Source organism: Aquarana catesbeiana, linkage group LG12 (assembly GCF_042186555.1).
Source record: "Aquarana catesbeiana isolate 2022-GZ linkage group LG12, ASM4218655v1, whole genome shotgun sequence".
NCBI classification, from domain to species: Eukaryota; Metazoa; Chordata; class Amphibia; order Anura; family Ranidae; genus Aquarana; species Aquarana catesbeiana.
This window is the reverse complement of record NC_133335.1, coordinates 113378520-113402523: the sequence shown is the minus strand read 5'-3', so window position 1 is coordinate 113402523 and position 24004 is coordinate 113378520. Positions and strand designations below refer to the sequence as shown.

At 40.6% G+C, this 24004-nt stretch overlaps 1 long non-coding RNA gene across 1 annotated transcript in view; it reads right to left on the bottom strand.

The window, feature by feature from the left end:
- Positions 1-3965: 3965 nt before the first annotated feature.
- The window catches only part of LOC141114535 (uncharacterized), a 125002-nt gene continuing 104963 nt past the window's right edge, over positions 3966-24004 (bottom strand). The window contains exon 2 of the long non-coding RNA XR_012236922.1: positions 3966-4434. This is a non-coding gene — a long non-coding RNA (uncharacterized lncRNA). The remainder of the gene's footprint in view (positions 4435-24004) is intronic.

The following is a 24004-nucleotide window of genomic DNA, read 5'->3' as shown; positions in this document are numbered from 1 at the left end:
TATCTATATATATCGGTATTGTTTCATTGCATGTTTTTCCATTGTTGAGTAGTCAGAACTACAGGGGGTTAACATTGGAGATTTTGTTTCCTTCCTCACTTTCTCCCACAATGGGTTAAGACACTTTTTTTTTTTTTTCCCTCCCCTTATGTTCCCTCCCCTAATTTACACACATCTATTTAAACTTTGTGAGTTGCCTACTCCCTTGACTATGACAAAGCGCTGTGCGCGAAACTCATCGTCAAGGCAACCCCAGGACAGCAGCCCATGCCAGGACTCGGTCACAGTGGGTATTGATTCATCCGTCCATCCATCCACCATCCCTGTGTAGCTTCCATTTGTAGCTAGCAGGGGTTACCCCAGCCACTTCATCCTCCACATCTCTCCTTGGCAGATGACCTTTGACAAATTTTTATTTTTGCTTCACTTTTATATCATTTTTTTTTTTTTCTTTTCTGACTCTGCACTTCTTTGAGGAGTCTGAGGCCCTCCATGCTGATGTGAGCTCCATCAGCCTGCCTGCTCTTCCATTTTCCCCTCATCAAATTCCTCAGGTCCAGCGTTGGCTGTTGAGCAGTGACACCAGGTTCTATTGAGGAGCGTTTACCCTTGTGGAGACACCATCTGGAGACGCAGCGGTTCAGTGTTTCACCTGCTGACATCCCGGCGGCTCTCCCCGTGCTGACGTCATCAGCTGTCACCCCGGAGCTCCAGCCGGGCTGTTCTCCCCATGACAGAGCGTCGGCTCTTCGAGCTCCACAGCCACCTGACTGCTCACTGGAGCCGGCGAGCCCCCCTGCACGAGTCTACAGTCCTCCAATCTCCCTGAACACCACAGCCACCCGACAGCTCACTGGAGCCGGCGAGCTCCCTCATATGAGGTTAGACTCCCTTCACCACGGTAGGCTGTTAGGGTCTTCTCTCCACGTTCTCCTACTTCCATCACTCTACCCATTGCCACTTGCTCCAAGTACTACACTTCAACTGTGTCATTCTACCCATTGCTTTGTATTGAGTTTTTTTCTGGACTAAATCTCCTGTGCTGGTCTCCTGTCGTTAGATAGCTGTCTGTCCGCTATTGCTAGTGCCTTTCACATGTTATTATTTAATGCACTACTTTTTATCTTAATTTTTGGTTATTGTTTTTTAATTATCATTGTGTTTTAATTCTGTGTTACTGTGGTGCTCTCTGCAACAGCTTTTCTATATATTTTTGCACACATTGTGGTTTTATCATTCAATAGTTACCACTATCTAATTACAATTTGGTTTATTAAATCATTACATTTTTTATGTCTGTTGTAGTAGCTAGTTTCTTAACACATCCTGAGCGCTGGGCTGTATTTGTTTTCTTCCTGTTGTGATCTGTATCCACCAGCTACGGTTGGCCCAGCTGCACGGGGTGTCCTGTTTCTTTTTTTCTTCCCTCCACATTTCTGCATAGATTATGGTGTCTATTTACATAATGTTTGACACCTGGCAGGATAGTTCCATATGAGTCATGCATCACACGTTCTATATAGAGCACTCCAGGTAGCCCACCATTGGCGCTGGGTTCATATTGTGTTTTTTTTTCTTGAGAGGTCTCAACCTGACATTCACGTTCCTATATAGTTAATGAAAATTACATAAAAGAGGAGTCATTCAGTAGGGATCGTAGGAAATGGAAAAGTGTCTCAGGTCAGAAAAATTATGGTCTTGACACATCTGAGCAAAGATGAACAGACATAGAATCCTTAATCTAATGGATGGCAGAATACATGTCTCGGAGGTGCAGGGGCAGAAAAGTGGGTCTTGACATCCCCAGGGTGAAGTTTGGATTGCCTAGAATAGGGTAGCATGGGGATGGAGCTGGGAAGATGCCATTTATACGAAAGGCCATAGAGCAAATACACCAGGTAGTCACAACAGTCGGATGTTGAAACATGGCGTTAGAAGGAAGAATGGAACTTGTTATTACCATTGTTAATCTATTTTATGCTTGCCAAGTTACCAACCATATTGTGTGACAATATAATATGTACTACCTAGTTTGGTGCCTGTTTTCTTTGATATAGCGCTACTAAGTATTACTTTCAGTGATTTCCTGTGATATTGTATGTTTGTACACTCAATGTGTTAAAAGGGCTTAGGTTTTTTTTGGAAGAGGCTGAGGCAAAGAACAGAGGACCAATCCTAATCAGCGGCTCCTACGGGGGTAGTGCTACACTTCTGTCTAAACACTGGTGCTGCTGGGATTTGTACTGCTCTGGGCATTGTGTGGGACCTAGAACTCTCATCTTTAACCACTTGTTTACCAGGCAATTTTTTCTAGCACACGTTATCTGCATTTTTTGATAGAAATTACTGTAACCCCCCACTCAAAATGTACAGCATATATTTTCTGAAAGTAGAGACCCTGGAGAATAAAATTGTGGTATTTTATTTTTTTTTTATGTTGCATTATATTTGTGCAGTTATTTATCAAATGCATATTGTCAGGAAGAATACACAAAAATTAATTTTAGTGCACACAAACGCAATCTTATGAGCGCTTTGTTTTGCAAAATATAAAAGATGGGGTGTATGGAGTAAATAGGTACCAAACATGTAAAATCCTAAAATTGCACACACCCAGGAAATCGCAAAAAATTATGGTAACCAAAATTCTCCATAGTCGACTCTTTAAAAGCTTTTACAGGTCATCAGTTTAGAGTTAACCATGAACTATGGCCCTAGAATTATTGCTCTCACTCTGATGTTTGCGACAATACCTCACATATGTGGTGCAAAGTTGTTATCCCCCTATGTGATAGCATGGGCAGGTGACAGGTCCTCTTGATTTCTATCAGACCAGAGATAGGCCCTCTGTTAGACCCCCAATGTCTCCCCTACTGCAATACAACCATTTCAGCACAGATCGTGCTGGAATAGATGCATCCATGGCTATATTAGCCAAGGAATGACAGTTGTAACTCTGGAAATTACGTAATACACGTTACTTCTGGGGTCAGTCGCATGAGAAATTTGGGAACAGATCCTCCTTCTTTAACGGGGAAGCAGTTTTCCGCAGTCCTAGTCCTGCACACCCCGTTGGAACGGGAGAGCCCAGAAACCACTGTGGGTGTCGCCAGCAATGCCAGTGGGAGGGACCCCCTTTCAGAAGCTAATAAAAGTGATCAGGTGGCTTAGAGCTGCCCGATGACCTTTATCGAAAATCTCTTGTGCACAAATAAGGTCAAAGTCAAGCTCACAGCTGCAGTAGCAGCTGTGAACTTGATTTTACCCCTTGTCTACCATGCCATTTATAAACGTACCTTGGTAGACATGTAGATAAACAGAGTTGGTTTTGGATTGCTAGGTGGCTCCCCCAGATCTCTGTTAGAATTTTTGGAGTTTGCCCTTTAGTTATTATCTCCATGTCCACCATGCTGGTCCTTCCTGTTCTATTATGTGCCAAAACCCCCTCAATAAAAAAACCTTGCCACAACAACCAAAAGTTTTAATCTAGTACTGTCATTTACATAAACTTTGAAAAATCCTTAGCTCAGGGGTATGTTGAGTGCCTTCTGACTTGTGGAGCCCATCTTCTGTCACTATCCTAACATTCTATTGTATTTATCCATATGGTTTTCTTGGTTACGTACAGAAGTGGTTTGTCATTGCCTTTGTTCATCCAAGTTTGAGTTAATGTCTTTGCTGTTATCACCTCCTTCAGTGATTATCTGACAACCTGTTATATTGCTTCTGCCTAAAGTAGGTTTTAGTCTGGCATCTCTGCTAAAAACCCATCTGCCATAGACGACCCTAACAGGAATTAAAACTCCAAGCAGCAAAAATTTTAGTTTACCTGATGCATGCAAGTCTCGTAACCTCGACAAGGTACATTATCATTAGAATGAAGGAATATGAGAAACTTTTCAGCTGCATTTCCGTTGCAAAACACAGTACATGTAAAGGCATACTTGAGCATTTGGGTGAAAAAATATGATTTCTTAAACTTTATTTTCCATTACATATGTGAGCCAATGTTTTTGTTCATATTATTTTGGTCATGATAAAAGCTGGTCAAACCAAATTTAAAATGTTAACAAAAAAATTACATTTCAATATGTTAATAAAAAATCAATTAATGTAGCACAATATGTAAAATGATAGCAGGTGAAATACATATATAAAATTCATGTTGCAGTCTTTTATTTTGTTTCTTTGACCAACAATATTTATAAATAAAATATACATTTTAACTGTGATATCGGTAGTGTAACTGTTTCTCCTTTTTTGCTCTGGTGTCTCCACACGAAAAACTCCTTGATAGCATCTTCCTGCTCATGTTTTTGGTATCCTACATCTGTCATTGCCCTCAAAGAGTCCTTTCTGGTCCACAGTGGATTAAGGAGCATTGTGTCTCACAACATTGGCTTGTTCATTTTGACACATCCATTCACCTAAAGGCTGAAGATTTCATACAATGTGAATCAGATTGAGACAAAACAAGCATTTCCATTTTCTACGCAAAGTGCAATGTATTTACATAAAAAGTGTAACTACTGCGCTACCAGTAACAAACCCCAATAATAGTGTAAAAAAACCTTAAGGAACTCCTTACAGTATATTCAGCTGCTGCTAACACCAATTGTGTTCCCACTAATAAAACTGATTAGTACAAAAAATATTGCTGTGCTGCTGTCTTAATGCCAAATGACTCTACAATCTGCGCAATGTGCTAATATGATGTGAATACACAATTTAAAAAATAGAAAAAAAACATCAAAAGGATAGAATGATGGGGCTCAAATAAGTGCTCATACATACAATACCTAATATCAATAATGTGTTGAAAAATAATACAGTATATATAACCATTGTGCAAAGAATCACAAATCAGTTTCTCCTTAAAACCACAATTTCATACAGTGTGTAGTGACTCAGCTTCAGTCTTCTGTGGCACTGACTCCCCACACAGGTAGGAAATCACAATATGTGCTCATATACTGTATATGTGTCACGCATGCTACCAGCAAGGCGTTCAAAGAGGACAGTCTTGAAATTGATGCAGCCAGAATTTTTGGAGTTGAGGGCCAGCAAAAGAGTGAAAATTTTAAAGAGCCATTGAATGAAAAAGTATATACCGGTAATATCATAGTCATAGTATCATAGTAGGTGAGGTTGAAAAAAGACACAAGTCCATCAAATCCAACCTATGTGTGTGATTATATGTCAGTATTACATTGTATATCCCTGTATGTTGCGGTCGTTCAGGTGCTTATCTAATACATAGTTACATAGTTACATAGTAGGTGAGGTTGAAAAAAGACACACGTCCATCAAGTCCAACCTATGTGTGTGATTATGTGTCAGTATTACCTTACATATCCCTGTATGTTGCGGTCATTCAGGTGATTATCTAATAGTTTCTTGAAGCTATCAATGCTCCCCGCTGAGACCACCGCCTGTGGAAGGGAATTCCACATCTTACCACTCTTACAGTAAAGAACCCTCGACGTAGTTTAAGGTTAAACCTCTTTTTTTCTAATTGTAATGAGTGGCCCCGAGTCTTATTAAACTCTCTTCTGCGAAAAAGTTTTATCCCTATTGTGGGGTCACCAGTACAGTATTTGTAAATTGAAATCATATCCCCTCTCAAGCGTCTCTTCTCCAGAGAGAATAAGTTCAACGCTCGCAACCTTTCCTCATAACTAAGATCCTCCAGACCCTTTATTAGCTTTGTTGCCCTTCTCTGTACTCGCTCCATTTCCAGTACATCCTTCCTGAGGACTGGTGCCCAGAACTGAACAGCATACTCCAGGTGCGGCCAGACCAGAGTCTTGTAGAGCGGGAGAATTATCATTTTATCTCTGGAGTTGATCCCCCTTTTAATACATGCCAATATTCTGTTTGCCTTATTAGCAGCAGCTTGGCATTGCATGCCATTGCTGAGCCTATCATCTACTAGGACCCCCAGGTCCTTTTCCATCCTAGATTCCCCCAGAGGTTCTCCTCCCAGTGTATAGTTTGCATTCATATTTTTGCCACCCAAATGCATTATTTTACATTTTTCTACATTGAACCTCATTTGCCATGTAGTCGCCCACCCCATTAATTTGTTCAGGTCTTTTTGCAAGGCTTCCACATCCTGCGGAGAAGTTATTGCCCTACTTAGTTTAGTATCGTCTGCAAATACTGAGATTGAACTATTTATCCCATCCTCCAGATCGTTTATAAACAAATTAAATAGGATTGGTCCCAGCACGGAACCCTGGGGAACCCCACTACCCACCCCTGACCATTCTGAGTACTCCCCATTTATCACCACCCTCTGAACACGCCCTTGTAGCCAGTTTTAAATCCAGGTACTCACCCTATGGTCCATGCCAACGGACCCTATTTTGTACAGTAAACGTTTATGGGGAACTGTGTCAAATGCTTTTGCAAAATCCAGATACACCACGTCTACGGGCCTTCCTTTATCTAGATGGCAACTCACCTCCTCATAGAAGGTTAATAGATTGGTTTGGCAAGAACGATTCTTCATGAATCCATGCTGATTACTGCTAATGATATCGTTCTTATTACTAAAATCTTGTATATAGTCCCTTATCATCCCCTCCAAGATTTTACATACTATTGATGTTAGGCTAACTGGTCTGTAATTCCCAGGGATGTTTTTTGGGCCCTTTTTAAATATTGGTGCTACATTGGCTTTTCTCCAATCAGCTGGTACCATTCCAGTCAATAGACTGTCTGTAAAAATTAGGAACAACGGTCTGGCAATCACCTGACTGAGTTCCCTAAGTACCCTCGGATGCAAGCCATCTGGTCCCGGTGATTTATTAATGTTAAGTTTCTCAAGTCTAATTTTAATTCCGTCCTCTGTTAACCATGGAGGTGCTTCCTGTGTTGCGTCATGAGGATAAACACTGCAGTTTTGGTTACTGAAGCCCCCCGATTCACTCGTGAAGACTGAGGAGAAGAATAAATTCAATACCTTTGCCATCTCCCCATCCTTTGTAACCAGATGTCCTTCCTCGTTCTTTATGGGGCCAATATGGTCTGTCCTCCCTTTTTTACTGTTTACATACTTAAACAATTTCTTGGGATTTTTTTTCCTCTCCTCCGCTATGTGTCTTTCATGTTCTATCTTAGCCGTCCTAATTGCACCCTTACATTTCTTATTGCATTCTTTATAAAGTCTGAATGCTGAGGATGATTCCTCAACCTTGTATTTTTTGAAGGCCTTCTCCTTTGCTTTTATATGCATTTTTACATTGGAGTTAAGCCATCCAGGATTTTTGTTCGCTCTTTTAAATTTATTACCCAATGGGATACATTGGCTAATGCCCTTATTTAATATGCTCTTAAAGCAAACCCATCTCTCCTCCGTATTCTTTGTTCCTAATATTTTATCCCAATTTATGCCTTTTAGCAAGGTTTGTAGTTTAGGGAAGTTGGCTCTTTTGAAATTCAGTGTCTTTGTATTCCCTTTATGTTTCCTATTTGTGTGATTTATGCTGAAACTAATTGACCTGTGATCGCTGTTACCTAAATTGCCCCGTATTTCCACATCTGTGATCAGGTCTGTATTGTTGGTAATCAGTAGATCCAGTAATGTTTTATTTCTAGTTGGTGCGTCTACCATCTGACCCATAAAATTGTCCTGCAAGACATTAAGGAACTGGCGAGCCTTAAATGAATGCGCGGTTCCCTCCGCCCAGTCTATGTCTGGATAATTAAAATCCCCCATTATGATAACACTTCCCATCCTTGCTGCTAATCCAATTTGTGATAGGAGATCCGTCTCCACTTCCTCCTTCAGGTTAGGGGGCCTATAGTATACTCCCAGTATTATTTTCCCCTTAGTTTCATCCCTTTGGAGCTCTACCCATAAGGATTCCACCTCCTCTCTAGCTCCCTCAGTGATGTCATCTCTCACATTCGCTTGTACATTATTCTTGATATATAGGCATACCCCTCCCCCTTTTTTACCCTCTCTATCCTTGCGGTATAGGGTATACCCTTGAATGTTTGCCAGCCAATCATGAGAGCTGTTGAACCAGGTCTCTGAAATTCCCACAAAATCCAAATCCTCCTTGTACAACAGTATCTCTAGTTCACCCATCTTGTCTGCCATGCTCCTGGCGTTGGTGAACATGCCACATAGTTTAGACCGGTCGCATATTGTCCTCGTATTGGGTGTTTCAAAATTGCAACTAGGACTTGCTACTATACTCACCTTGTGTTTTTGTGCTTTGGTTAACCTACCACTAATGCCCCCAACACTACCCTCTGGAATATCATCCGCGCTGGCTATCACTGTCTCTGGACCCTCCCCCCCATCGCCTAGTTTAAAAACCCCTCTAACTTTTTGGCCATCTTCATTCCCAGCAGATCTGCACCCTCCTCATTTAGGTGCAGTCCATCCCTTCTATAGTACCGGTTACCGACTGAGAAGTCAGCCCAGTCCTCCAGGAACCCAAACCCCTCCTTACTACACCAGCTCTTCAGCCACTTGTTTACTTCCCTAATCTCCCTCTGCCTTTCTGGTGTGGCTTGATGTACCAGTAGTATTCCTGAGAATACTACCTTGGAGGTCCTTTTCCTCAATTTAGCACCTAAGTCCCTAAAATCGTTCTTTAGGACACTCCATCTGCCTCTGACTTTGTCATTGGTGCCAATGTGCACCATGACAGCCGGGTCTTCCCCAGCCCCTCTTGTCCACAAGATCCGTGATGTGCCGAACCCGAGCGCCCGGTAGACAACATACTGTTCAGCGCTTCAGGTCTTGGTTACAGATTGCCCTCTCTGTCCTTCTAAGAATTGAGTCCCCTACCACCAGAATCTGTCTTTCCTTTCCCTTTGCTGCCCCCCACTCTCACTGGAGGAGTTCTTCCCCTGGCAGCTAGGAGAGTCCCTCATCTCCAGCAGTGCTGGTCCCTGACTGGTTTCACCAATGACACTCAATGGAGCGTACTTATTGGGATGCTCCAGTCCTGGATCGGCCTCTCTGGCACTTCCCCCTCTACCCCTCCTGACTGTCACCCATCTACTCTTTGCTAGTGCCTGCACCTCTTTGTCTCCACCCGCCTCTGTGCTGGCCCCTGCCGACACCTGCCGTGTACATTCCTGGCTCACCTTTAGTATGGAGGGACTTCTCAGTGCTGACAGTTGCTTCCCTAGATTCAGAACCAGGGCTTCCAGGGAAACAATGTGCTTACATTTTGCACAGCAGTATTCACCCTCGATCGGATGATCAAGGAACGCATACATGCGGCAAGATGTACAAAGAGTCGCCTCTCCACACCCGCCGGGCATCGTACCTATTAAATTTAGTTAGGATTTGGGGAATTTACCCTGTCCAAATTACCTAACAGCTAGCTTCCTGGCACTAATACTCAAGACAATACACAGGTACACAACAAGACAATACACAGGTACTCACAAACCTACGTGCAATCACAGAACAGTCGCAGACCTACGTGCACTCGCAATCCTCAAGTATACAGTACACAATACACAAATACTAACGATCCACACACACTACTCAGACAACACTCAGATACTCACACTACACAGGTACTATGACCCCTGTTATAACCTCCTGTTTTAAACTCTAGTTTTTAACTCCCACTTATACCAAGTTCCACAGCCAAAGACTGAGCACGCTCAGACTGAGTTCTACACCCAGTTAAATAGGCACCTGTTAGCAATTAACCACCCCCCTTAATTGATAGGCTGAAGGAACCAGAGGGAAAAAAAAAAAAAAAAAAGCTATTTAAAAAGTGACAGAAAAAGGCAAATGAAAAACTAAAAGGAAAAGCCCCCAAAATGCACCCCAGCAAACCCAGCAATCAACAAGCAAGACTTATTCACTCTATAACTCTAGTTTTTAACTCCCACTTATACCAAGTTCCACTTACACAAAGTTCCACAGCCAAAGACTGACTAATAGTTTCAAGTATCAATGCCCCCCCCCGCTGAGACCACCGCCTGTGGAAGGGAATTCCACATCCTTGCCGCTCTTACAGTAAAGAGCCCTCTACGTAGTTTAAGGTTTAATCTCTTTTCTTCTAATTTTGAGTGGCCACGAGTCTTGTTAAACTCCATTTTGCGAAAAAATGTTATCCCTATTGTGGGGTCACCAGTATGGTATTTGTATATTGAAATCATATCCCCTCTCAAGTGTCTCTTCTCCAGAGAGAATAAGTTCAGTGCTTGCAACCTTTCCTCATAACTAATATCCTCCAGACCCTTTATTAGCTTTGTTGCCCTTCTTTGTACTCGCTCCATTTCCAGTACATCCTTCCTGAGGACTGGTGCCCAGAACTGGGCAGCATAATCTAGGTGCGGTCGGGCCAGAGTTTTGTAGAGCGGGAGAATTATTGTTTTATCTCTGGAATTAATCCCCTTTTTAATGCACGCCAATATTCTGTTTGCTGTATTAGCAGCAGCTTGGCATTGCATGCCATTGCTGAGCCTATCATCCAATAGGACCCCTAGGTCCTTTTCCATCCTAGATTCCCCCAGAAGTTCAAGAAGTAAGAGAAGGGATGGGAGAAATTAGGCAGAAACGAAAAACCTAGCAAGCAGTCATGTGAAATAAAAAAATTAGAGATTTTTTACAGGAGGACTTGAATTTTACAGGGTGTCAGAATAGCAACTATAAAAAGTTACCCCACCCCATTCCTCTTCTTTTTTTTTTTTTTTTACAAATATCTTACTAATTTAAAGTGACAATCATGTCCTTATTGTCCATAAATAACCTATAGACAGCCACTGCTTAACCTCCCTGGCGGTAGTCCAGAGTTTGGCTCGGGGTTAATTTTCAGTACCAGAAGCGGTAACCTCCGAGCCACACTCGGAGTTACACCGCAGTATCCATGTACAGTTTACTTACCTAGTATTTGTATACCAAGTATGCAGTATGCTGAAAAGATGTATCCAATATTTCTATGCTGGTTTTACCTACTGCGATGTGTAAACGTCTGCTCATGTTCTTTTGAAATATTAGGGGGTTGAGAGACCAGATCAAGATTCCCCATTTTCATGACTAGGGTACCAAAGAGGCTTTTTTCCCAGTGCCTGACCACCACTCCACCGACCACTTATAATAAAATTAACCAAACATGACACAGACTGGAGTTTAATTGCCACAGCAGCCTTTTATTAACCAAATATACAAATAACATGAACATCAGACAGTATTCCAGGGGCCCCAAGGTCCTAGTGGGCATGCACTCCAAGTACCTGCGTAACCACCATTTTTTGGCCTCCAGCTGCAAAAAGCACTGGCTTGGAGACAAACCAACATTGTAGGTACCACCAGCCAGAATAATGGGAGCCGTACCTCAGACAGGTCCCTACAAATGTACCCTTTTGCCTCTAATTATCACCCATCCAAGGACCTCATACCCCGCCAGCCGCTATGACAAAAATGGCAGCTCCCAGACCTGAAAGAAAACAGAAAAAAAAAACAAAAACAACCACAATAATTACCCATAGGGAGGGAGGGAAGATGTCCCGTCCAAGCTCTCTCTTACCGACTGAACTCCTCCTAAACCCTTCCTATGTGCCAACTCCTGAAAGCCCTCCTGTTCCCAACCTTTCACCAATCAAAAAGTGAAACAACTTAATACCTTTCCTTATACCATAATGGCTCCTCCTATTCTCAAACCCCTTCTTACCCAGTCATGCTGGCCCTACGTTTAGGCTTTTTTCCTTTTACACCAGGCCTCTCTCAACCCTTACAAGGTTGGCACTATCTCTGGTTTGTTTACAGGAAACACATATGACACCCGAGTCATTAAATTTGCTTTACTCCTGATTATACTGTACCCAATTCATTTGTCTTTTTCTAGAGGAACTGGCATTCTAATCGTTCATATAGTGCATTTTACCTGTTTACAGGAACAGATTGATAAGGGGGCAGATATGTATTTCTGTTATGCAAGCTGAATGGTTTTACTTGTATTGTGGCAGCAGTGTATGTCCCTTCACCCTTCTCTACAGAAGTCCTTAAATGCCAAGCCTAATTTATGGCCCTCTACCTTGACATTCCACTACCGGCATTAGGCAACTATAATAATTCCCTAGACCTCACGCTAGATAAATCGTCCTCTAATAATAGAGACTAACCTCTCGCCCTACACTATTCACTAATTTTATTCCTGAATTAGGACGATGTGTGGAGGGAAAAGGATCAGAATAGTAAATGCTATTTATGTGCTTGCACTGCTCCAACATAGATTAAATCACCAACACCATAAATATTATACAAATAAAATAAACATGATATAGAATAAATCCACACTTCTTTATAAGGAGGAGCAATACTCCTCCTCTCCCAAATAAATAAATGTGTAAACTTAAGCAATACAACAATAGAGTGCAATGTGCTTCAAATATGAATCACAATACAAAAATGTTATATAAAGTGCAATGTGCTAAATTCACCTATCGTAAAGCCCCCACATTGAGGGAATTGTTAAAAATGTAATTGAAAAACAATTCACGTTTTTCAATGGAAAAGGTTTCTTCCTGTGCAAACAGTAATATACATTTGTGAAGACCAAAAGAAACAAAAAGAGGGATAATTTCGTAACCACTGTGACAGGAATGGAATCTCAGCAGCTTCAGTATTTGTAGCTGCTGACTTTTAATTTTTTGGTGGGGGGCTGTAGCTCCTCTTTAAGGCTTGATCAATAAAGAAATCTCCATTTTTAAATTATAACTCTAATGCCGCGTACACACGAGCGGACTTTACGCCAGACTTTGCCCGGCGGACTGGATCTCGTCGGACAATTCGATCGTGTGTGGGCTCCAGCGGACTTTGCTCAAAAGTTGGATGGACTTAGATTTGAAACATGTTTTAAATCTATCCGACAGGCTCTTCTTTCTAGCGGACAAACCCATCGTCTGTGTGCTAGTCCGACGAACTCAAACTGACGCATGCTCTGAAGCAATTACAAGACGGAAGCGCTCGGTCTGGTAAAACGAGCCTTCGTCTTGAAGCTAGCACATTCCTCTTCTGTGATCTTTTAATACAGCGCTTTTTGTAGGATTGATAATGCGAGAGGAATGAAGTTGTTTTTCTGCTTTATATTCACACAGAGTTCTCACAAACTACTTTCTTCATGATTTATCCCCATGCCATGACTAATATAATATTTGTAAAAAGCCAGATCTCCATAAATAAAAAAAATTAAATAAGATTTTGGACTCCTCTTTATTTTTTTTATTGATTTCAACACTTATCTATTTTACAATGTGTGCTAAATTATACCAACATTTTTTTGTGTTTTTTTGTGTGGATTTTCAAGTTACCACAATAACCTTTAATATTTTGTGTTGTTTTAATGAACCTTAATGAGGTTGTTGTCCCTTGTTCATTAGACATAGGGGGTTGTATTTAACAAAGGCAAATGCATTTTTCACTACAAGTGCTAATTCTACTTGGAATTGCACACAAAAGAGCATTTTGAAGTGCCTTCGCTGTGGATCCAAGGGGCACATGCAAGGAAGCCCCCCCCCCCAAAAAAAAACTTTTTATTGCACATGATTTTATGATAAAATCAGCAGAGCTTCCCCTAATTTCAGCTCTTCCCCTCAGATTTACAGCGACTGCACTTCCAACAAGTGCACTTGCTGTGTAATTTCTAAAGTGAACTTTTCACTAGTACTTTTCACTTGATATTCGAAATGATTTAGCCTTTTGTCAAAAACACACATAGGGGTTGATTTACTAAAGGGAAAAAGACTGTGCACTTTGTAAAGTGCAGTTGCCCTCTGCAAAAGCAGTTGCTCCAGAGCTTAGTAAATGAGCAGAAGCTCTGCTGACATCCAATCATGTGCAAGCAAAAATGCTGTTTTTAGAATTTTCCTTGCACAGGATTGGGTACTCTTTGCAAAGTCAAGCTTTTAACTCATTTCTGATGCTCTGGAGCAATTGCACTTGCAGAGGGCAACTGCCCTCTGCAAATGCACAGTCTATTTGCTTTTCTTAAATCAACCCCATAGTCTTTTTGACCTGTACCTGCCTACTCCCAAACCAAATGGCGTTTTTGAATCAAAACACATAGGCAATAATGTAAGGTAACCAAAAAATACATTTATTTTTTATAAAAAAAAATTAGGAAGGCAACACTGGAGACACTTTTAGAATCTGGGAAGCCTTTCGTCCCCCAGGACACACATCAAGTTTGAGGACAAGAAAATTGGTATCTTGCGACTAGGGAGCACAGGGAGCATAGTCAGACCAGACAGAAGCCAGACAATCACTTTCGAGTCTTCCGTGGAGCCTTCCCTGCACGCTTCTCTGCAGCCTTCCCTCCACGCTTCTCTGCAGCCTTCCTCGGAGGTTGTGCCTCTGGTGGTGTACTTGGGGCAGGAGGAGGAGGAGGAGAGGCTTCATCTGCCAGATATGTGGTAGCAGTAAGCTCCCCTCTCAAGCCCTTCTCAAATGCCTTAAAAATTAGACCCTCACAGAGGAGGCGTTGGCCCTTTTCCAACTCCAGCAATCTGCTGGCTATATAGGTGCCATACGCCTCCTCTGCATTGGGTGGTTTGCTCAGGATCAGGCTTGCTTCCCGTATGAGGGCTAGGGATTCCTGCTCAGTTGGTATCATTCTCCTGGGCCTTTTGGTGAGAATGCGGAGGGGAAGCACCTGACACTCCGTGCGGCTTCGACTTGGCCCAGCCACAGCTTCCTCCTCTCTCCCACTGGGCAAGGCCTCCTCCTGGCTGAGGTCATCCTGTGTCAAAAAAGGGACATAGTTTTAATTTTGTGTTATGCAATCACACACAATTTTCAGCTCATGACTTTCAAATATAATTTACACAAAATAGTAAAGGCTATCTATTTGACACCACCATTATTTCAACTGATCAACAATATCTGAAGTACATAGGCGTGCGCACAGGGTGTGCCAGGTGTGCCTATGCACACCCTAATTGCCTTGTGTGCTGCATATTCCCCCCCCTGTTTTGACCACTGATATTTCATCCCCCCAAAAAAATGTTACACAAGGCCAAAAATTTGGGGAAAAGAAAATTAACTAAATTACACTGTCCACTGCCCTACTGACACCATCAGTACATATACACATGCATATGTATTTGAGCTTTGGGGTGCACACCCCTATGCAGAAGTATATTTTTGGCCACTACTGTCTAGTGATATAAGTAATTTTTTAGGAAGCACTTTAAAAATTAACACGTAAACATCATTAATAACATTTACACAATCAAAAATTACACAAAAAAGGATACCTGGCTGAAGCTGGGCGCATCAACTTCATCAATGATGAAAAGGCCCAGTTCATCCTGGGATTCTCAGCTGGGGTGGAGGTGGATGGAAGGCTGGAGGGAAGAGTGGAGGGAAGGGTGGGGGGAAGGGTGGAAAGCGATTGCCTGGCTTCGGTCTGGTCATCCAGGAATCGCATTTTGTTGTAGTACCACAACTTTGGTACATATACTTGGTCAGCTGCTGCACCGGATCTGAGCGACTCCTGGATTTTATTGTGTTCCCGCTTATACATGTTTCACAAGATACCAATTTTCTTGTCCACAAACTTGAGGTCTGCCTGGGGGACTCGAGTCTTCACAAATTCTAAAAGTGTGCCCAGTGTTGCCTTCCTTACATCCCTATTATAATATAGTGGGTGTTTGACCTCTCACAGGTTTTTCTTTTCCTGATAGAGCTCAATAAATTGGCACAAAAATTCTTCCTCTTTAAAGGGATTCATTTTTTCTGAAAGACAAGACACAAGATCCAAACTAATGTCAGTCACAAATCACAGGATTATTTTTGTTTGTAATCTAGGGGACACATACATACACACACACACACACACACACACACACACACACACACACACCCCCACTTTAATCTTACCTTCGTTTCTGACGCTCGCTACTTCCGCACGGACATACGTAGGCCTGCGTCACCCGCCCCTGACGTTCTTTAGTATGATTTGTCCCCACCCCTTCACTCTTCGTTGCGCAGTGGGAGTAGATAGATAAAGATGGCGGAGAGAATCAGTGGAAGTAGCGCGGAGGAAAGCCCGGAGCTACAACCATCCACATCCCGGAGGAGATATAAGGCCACCAACATGGCTTTTGAAGAGATGGTGGAGATGGTGTCCATATTGAGAAGAGAGGACTACGATGGGAAAAAAGGACCGTACACACGACCGAATATGCGTAAGGACAAAATAATGTCCTCAATTGTCACCACTCTAGAAGCAGAATTTGGCACAAAACGGTCGAAAGAACAATTCAGGAAGCGGTGGTCTGACATCAAAAGTCGGGAGCCAGAACAATATTGGCGAATAAAGAAGCTGCTTAAAAAAGTAAGTACTTGTTGTGTTTTCCTATTGAGATACTTAACTTGCATGCTGATCCTTATTTTTGGACTTTATACAGCATCGTTCGTAAAGACCATTCTTTGTAAAATACATATGCTGCTTTAGAAAATGACGTTATTTTTTCGCCAAATACGATGGTACAGGGTTGGACATACATTTATGTCTTGATAATTTGTCAAATTCCCACAATTTGTTGATGTGGTGTAGATGTGTTGGAAAATATGAAAGTAAATGGATGTGAATGCGCTATTCGTGTCTTTACACCAAATATACCAAAAAAATATTTATGTCATACGGCAATATTCCCTAAGTATTCAAATAACCATCTTCTGTGTAAAAATCAAAAAACATAAATCAAATAAGTGCATGTATACCAATGGTTTTCTACTGTGTCACACATGGAAACCTACTAAGCAACTGAAAACATATATCAAATTAACAATCAAGTGTACAAACATTTCAAAGTGCACAGACGTTTTAGAGTCCCATAAAGAATGAAAATCAGAAAATCTTCTATCAATTGCTGTGACTGTATTCTTATCGTGCTCCTGTATCTTTTCTATTCATATGTGACTTTGTGATACACCACCACCTTGTAGATTGGCCACTCACCAGATGCTTGTTTAATGATGTGCCTTTGGTTCATTCATGGGATAACCACTCCACCTTAATATTGCTCCACCTTAATATCGCTCCACCTTAGTATCACTTCCCACCGACTATGCTTTAATGTTCCTCATGTAGGGTATATAAATGAGTGATCATTGCGCAATGCGTTTAAAACATTTATTGGATAAAAACCAAAAACAAATAATACACTCACATTTAAAAGTGCCTTCAAGCCGGCACTGAGCGAATCCAGCAGATACGGACGAGTGTTAAACGGTTCCGTGGTCCGTAAGTGACCGCCGCGTTCCGCTTGCGCTTCACCCCTCGCTCTCGTATGTGTTTCCGCCCGCTGTCCGGACGTTTCCGATCACCTATTCCGAAAGAGTTCCCAGCAGCCTCTACGCTTTTCGCATCACTGTATGCGTCATCAGGAAGCTGCCATGTGATTGGTGTGTGTTGAATTTATACTCCGTATAACCGGAAGTACGTGTATCGCCATCTTAACTAAGGGACGCCTATCCCAATGTATGTTTTCTATAGCCGGAAGTTCATATCCCGCCCTCTTGACTAAGGGATGTTTTGCCCAATTACTATTATGTAATGTTATATATCATGCGGGCCTCCGCCCACTTTACGTTTTCTAAATATCCCGTTATTTTAGCTTAATTAATTACTTATTTTATTGCGAAGTAGATGTTTATTCCGAGATGGAGTCCATCTATATCTGCTGAAGAGGCTCTTACATTGCTACAACATTTAAACCACTCTTAGTGTTCCACAGTCTTATTTGACCTGCAGGCAATATGAGACAGCAAAAATGTATTAACTACCCCCACAGCTCAAAAGATATCAATGCGTCTTATGCACCCCATATAATTATATCAATATTCATTTAAATTAAGGGATTATTCTGTTTCTAACAAATAAATTAAAAACTAAGAAACTAAAAGACTAGAAAAAAATATTAGAAAAAAATATATAGAAATAACAAAAAGTAAAAAATGAAAATAAAAATAAAATTAAAATAAAAAATTAAAATAAAATAAAAATAAAAAAAATAAAATAAAAATAAAAATAAAAATATAAATTAAAAAAAAATAAAAATAAGAAAATAAAAAAAAATAAAAATAAATAAAAATAAAATTAAAAATAATAAAAATAAAAATAATAATGAAAATAAAAATAAAATTAAAAAAATGAAAAAAACGAAAAAAATATGTAAAAAATATAAAAAAATATAATGAGGGAAATAAATTAGAAGTATGAAGATAAACCATATGCAAAATAAAAAGAAGATTTAGTAGTCCTCCAAAAAACAATTGACATCTAGCTCCACATTCAACCCCAGTGGCCTCATCGTGTCCATTTTGAATATCCAATGTGTTTCATTTTTTGACACCTCTTTTCATATTCGTGTTCCTCCAGTTCTTTTCTATCTTGTCTATTCCATAGAACTTCAAATCTTGGGGGTTTCTTCCATGTACATCCCTAAAGTGCTTAGATACACTATGATGTTTGAATCCTTTTTTGATGTTTCTGACATGTTCACCTATTCTTACTGATAGGGCTCTGGTTGTTCTACCTACGTACTGTAGGCCACAACTGTACTCCAGCACGTAGGTGACGTGTGTGCTACAGCATGTTATCAGTTTCTCCATTTTGTATTTTTTCTCATTGGTATTTGATACAAAACTATCCATCTTTCTATCCTGTTTGTTGGTAGATCTACAAGCCTTACATTTTCCACATCTGAAGAAACCCTTCTGATTGAAAAAAGTTGACATAGTTTTGGCGGGGTCAGGCACGTTTTTTACTATTTTATCGCGGATCCTTCTCGCTCTCCTGTATATGAATGTTGTTTTTTTTGTTAGTACCTTACTTAATTGTGGGTCATTGCTGATTATAGGCCAATGTTTTTTTATGATATTCTCCAATGCTTTATACTGTTTGTTGAATCACGTAATGAATGGTAAGTTATTACTCTGGCTATGGTTTTTTATTTTCTTTTTTAGGATCAGTTCTCTGTCCATACTAGCTACATTCAGACGTGTTTCTTCCAGTACATTCCTTTTATACCCCTTGTCCATAAACCTCTCTATCAGGATATCGGTTTGTTGGAAATAATCCTCCATTAGATCACAATTTCGTCTTATCCTGATGAACTGGCTTTTGGGGATTGCCTTTTTCCAATGGGGGTGGTGACAACTCCCCATCGGTATATATCCATTTCTGTCCGTTTCTTTGAAATGTGTTCTAGTTCCAAGCTGGTTTTGGTTTTTGAATATCTCCAAGTCCAAAAAATTAATTTTTTGTAAGTTATATGTAGCTGTGAATTTAATGTCATATTGGTTGCAGCCAATATGTTGTATAAACTGTTCCAACTTTTCTTGGCTTCCCTTCCATACTATCAGAATATCGTCTATGTAGCGTTTGTATAACAGCAAGTATGGCCAGCATCTCCCGAAGATTTCGTCCTCCTCCCATTTGCTTTGGAAGATGTTGGCCACACTCGGTGCATACTTGTTACCCATACCCACCCCTTTTATTTGTCTATAATAGTTGTGGTCGTGCCAGAAAAAATTGTTGCCCATAGCCATTCTTGATCCCTCCAATATGAACCGTCTTTGTTTCAATTTTAAATCGGATAGTTTCTTCATTCCCCATGCTACAGCTGCCAGGGCATCTATTTGTTTTATATTAGTGTACAACGATTCCACATCCAGTGTTACCAGCAATGTGGAATCGTCTACCTGTATGTCTCTCAAATTGTTGATCACATCTTTGCTATCTTTCAGGAACGCTTTACCTTCTCCTGCTATTGGCTGGAGGAATATAGCCAAATATTCCCCCAGTCTGGAGTATACTGATTCAATGCCACTGATTATGGGCCTACCTGGTGGTTTAGTTTTGTGTTTATGAATTTTTGGGACCTGGTATATTACTGGTATTCTCGGTGCCTCTCTCAATAGGTATCTACCTTCTTTTTTGTTAATGATTTTTTCTGCTATACCTTTATTTAGATATTCCTTCAGTTTCTTTTTTAGTTCCCTATTGGGGTTCTTTTTTAGGGGTTGGTATGTACTACTATCTTTTACTAGTCTTTCTAGCTCCATTTGGTAGTCCTGTTTGGTCAAAACCACTACCCCTCCCCCCTTGTCTGCTGGTCTGATTACTATATTTTTCCTTTTTTCCAATTTTTTCAGGCCTTGCCATATCCTATCTTTATTGTGGTTAACCGGTTTGATATATCTCATTTCTTTCTCTACCATCCTTTTAAATACTTCTATGTGTTGGTTAGTGTTAGATCTGGGGTTGAATGTGGACCTGTTCCTCAATTGGCTATGTTTGTACCCTGTATCATTAGGTTGTGGTTGAGGTTCTCCCTTTTCCAAAAAATACTTCTTTAAATTTAATTTTCTAATAAACTTTTGCAAGTCAATAAAAGCTTCAAACTGGTTAAAAGTTGAGCTAGGTGCATATTTAATACCACTATCTAGTACCAATAATTCTTCCTGAGTGAATTCTATGTCCGTAAGGTTAAAAATTCCCTCCCCTAATTTTTCCTTTTTCTTTTTGCCTCCCCCTCTACAGCCTCTTTTTCTCGTTGGTTTGTATTCCCTCCAGTTTCCTGGGGGTTCCTGCTCCAACTCCCCCTGCTGGTCTGGAATACTGGCATTGGTGGTTTGTAGGGTTCCCTCCAGTCCCGCCATTCCCCCTGCCACATAGGTGGGCCATAATTTTGATTATAATGGTAATATCCTCTGCTCCTGCCTCTATATCCCCCTCTCCAGGGTCTGGGATACTGTCCCATCGGTGGTTGATAAGGGGGTGCATTGGTAATATTATTCCCTTATTCAGGTTTCTGACTATTGATTTTTTTCTGGTTATTGTTTGGGGTATTGGCTGGCATCCTAGTGTCTCTCCTTAGTAAGTTGGCGGTAGGGGTGTTAGGTGTTCCACTAGGTCTTGTGTCTACAACCACATCCCTGGTGTCCATCTCTTCATCCAGAGATGTGTTTGCAGAATTAGTTGTGGTCTCCTCTTCCTGCCACCTATACACTCTCCCCTCTAGGTAATCCTTTTTGTCTCTTTGGTATTTCTTGACCTTTTTATTCTTCACTTCATTATCCAATTTAACTAAAAATTCTTGTAGTTTGGCCGCTCTAGTTTTATATTCATTTGTCTCTACATGCGGTAGCATATTATCCTTAATGTTACCAATGGTGGATTCTATCTTTTTTAATTTAATCCTCCTTCTTTCAATTATGTTATCTAGTAATTTGTTTTCACAGCTGTTAAAGAACTCTTATCGTGCTCCTGTATCTTTTCTATTCATATGTGACTTTGTGATACACCACCACCTTGTAGATTGGCCACTCACCAGATGCTTGTTTAATGATGTGCCTTTGGTTCATTCATGGGATAACCACTCCACCTTAATATTGCTCCACCTTAATATCGCTCCACCTTAGTATCACTTCCCACCGACTATGCTTTAATGTTCCTCATGTAGGGTATATAAATGAGCGATCATTGCGCAATGCGTTTAAAACATTTATTGGATAAAAGCCAAAAACAAAATAATACACTCACATTTAAAAGTGCCTTCAAGCCGGCACTGAGCAAATCCAGTAGATACGGACGAGTGTTAAATGGTTCTGTGGTCCGTAAGTGACCGCCGCGTTCGGCTTGCGCTTCACCCCTCGCTCATGTATGTGTTTCCGCCCGCTGTCCGGACGTTTCCGATCACCTATTCCGAAAGAGTTCCCAGCAGCCTCTACGCGTTTTGCATCACTGTATGCGCCATCAGGAAGCTGCCTTGTGATTGGTGCATGTTGTATTTATACTCCGGCTATAGAGAACATACTTTGGGATAGGCGTCCCTTAGTTAAGATGGCGATACACGTACTTCCCGTTATACGGAGTATAAATACAACACGCACCAATCACAAGCACAAATAAATGTTTTAAACGCATTGCGCAATGATCGCTCATTTGTTAATTTGATATATGTTTTCAGTTGCTTAGTAGGTTTCCATGTGTGACACAGTAGAAAACCATTGGTATACATGCACTTATTTGATTTATGTTTTTTGATTTTTTTCACAGAAGATGGTTATTTGAATACTTAGGGAATATTGCCGTATGACATAAATATTTTTTTGATATATTTGTTGTAAAGACACGAATAGCGCATTCACATCCATTTACTTTCACATTTCCCATTCTAAAGAAGGGTTTTTTTGAATACAGCAATTCTGAAAACAACACTGATTGATATATAGTTTTCGTTTTGTTCCGGTGACATTCACACACGTAGTTTTATTTCCCACACATAAAGGGTTTTTTTTTCACGGGCAGCATAATATGGAGGTTTTCTCATTTCTGGCGAATCGCAAACTTGATCTGGGTGAACTATTCCAAAACTATGATAACACCATGGCACTGAATTTGGAACAAAGTTTCAAACACTTAAAAAACGCAATGGACAAACAAATTAGGATTTGGTGGGATATTAATACATTAGACCAATATAGAGCAGCTAAAATCACTCTGAGAAGGCTCAGATGGGACCTAGGCCCCAACGATGGGTTAATAGATGAAAATCTATCAAGAACCTGGTTTGAGTTCTTTAACAGCTGTGAAAACAAATTACTAGATAACATAATTGAAAGAAGGAGGATTAAATTAAAAAAGATAGAATCCACCATTGGTAACATTAAGGATAATACGCTACTGCATGTAGAGACAAATGAATATAAAACTAGAGCAGCCAAACTACAAGAATTTTTAGTTAAATTGGATAATGAAGTGAAGAATAAAAAGGTCAAGAAATACCAAAGAGACAAAAAGGATTACCTAGAGGGGAGAGTGTATAGGTGGCAGGAAGAGGAGACCACAACTAATTCTGCAAACACATCTCTGGATGAAGAGATGGACACCAGGGATGTGGTTGTAGACACAAGACCTAGTGGAACACCTAACACCCCTATCGCCAACTTACTAAGGAGAGACACTAGGATGCCAAGCCAATACCCCAAACAATAACCAGAAAAAAATCAATAGTCAGAAACCTGAACAAGGGAATAATATTACCAATGCACCCCCTTATCAACCACCGATGGGACAGTATCCCAGACCCTGGAGAGGGGGATATAGAGGCAGGGGCAGAGGATATTACCATTATAATCAAAATTATGGCCCACCTATGTGGCAGGGGGAATGGCGGGACTGGAGGGAACCCTACAAACCACCAATGCCAGTATTCCAGACCAGCAGGGGGAGTTGGAGCAGGAACCCCCAGGAAACTGGAGGAAATACAAACCAATGAGAAAAAGAGGCTGTAGAGGGGGAGGCAAAAAGAAAAAGGGAAAATTAGGGGAGGGAATTTTTAACCTTACGGACATAGAATTCACTCAGGAAGAATTATTGGTACTAGATAGTGGTATTAAATATGCACCTAGCTCAACTTTTAACCAGTTTGAAGCTTTTATTGACTTGCAAAAGTTTATTAGAAAATTAAATTTAAAGAAGTATTTTTTGGAAAAGGGAGAACCTCAACCACAACCTAATGATACAGGGTACAAACATAGCCAATTGAGGAACAGGTCCACATTCAACCCCAGATCTAACACTAACCAACACATAGAAGTATTTAAAAGGATGGTAGAGAAAGAAATGAGATATATCAAACCGGTTAACCACAATAAAGATAGGATATGGCAAGGCCTGAAAAAATTGGAAAAAAGGAAAAATATAGTAATCAGACCAGCAGACAAGGGGGGAGGGGTAGTGGTTTTGACCAAACAGGACTACCAAATGGAGCTAGAAAGACTAGTAAAAGATAGTAGTACATACCAACCCCTAAAAAAGAACCCCAATAGGGAACTAAAAAAGAAACTGAAGGAATATCTAAATAAAGGTATAGCAGAAAAAAATCATTAACAAAAAAGAAGGTAGATACCTATTGAGAGAGGCACCGAGAATACCAGTAATATACCAGGTCCCAAAAATTCATAAACACAAAACTAAACCACCAGGTAGGCCCATAATCA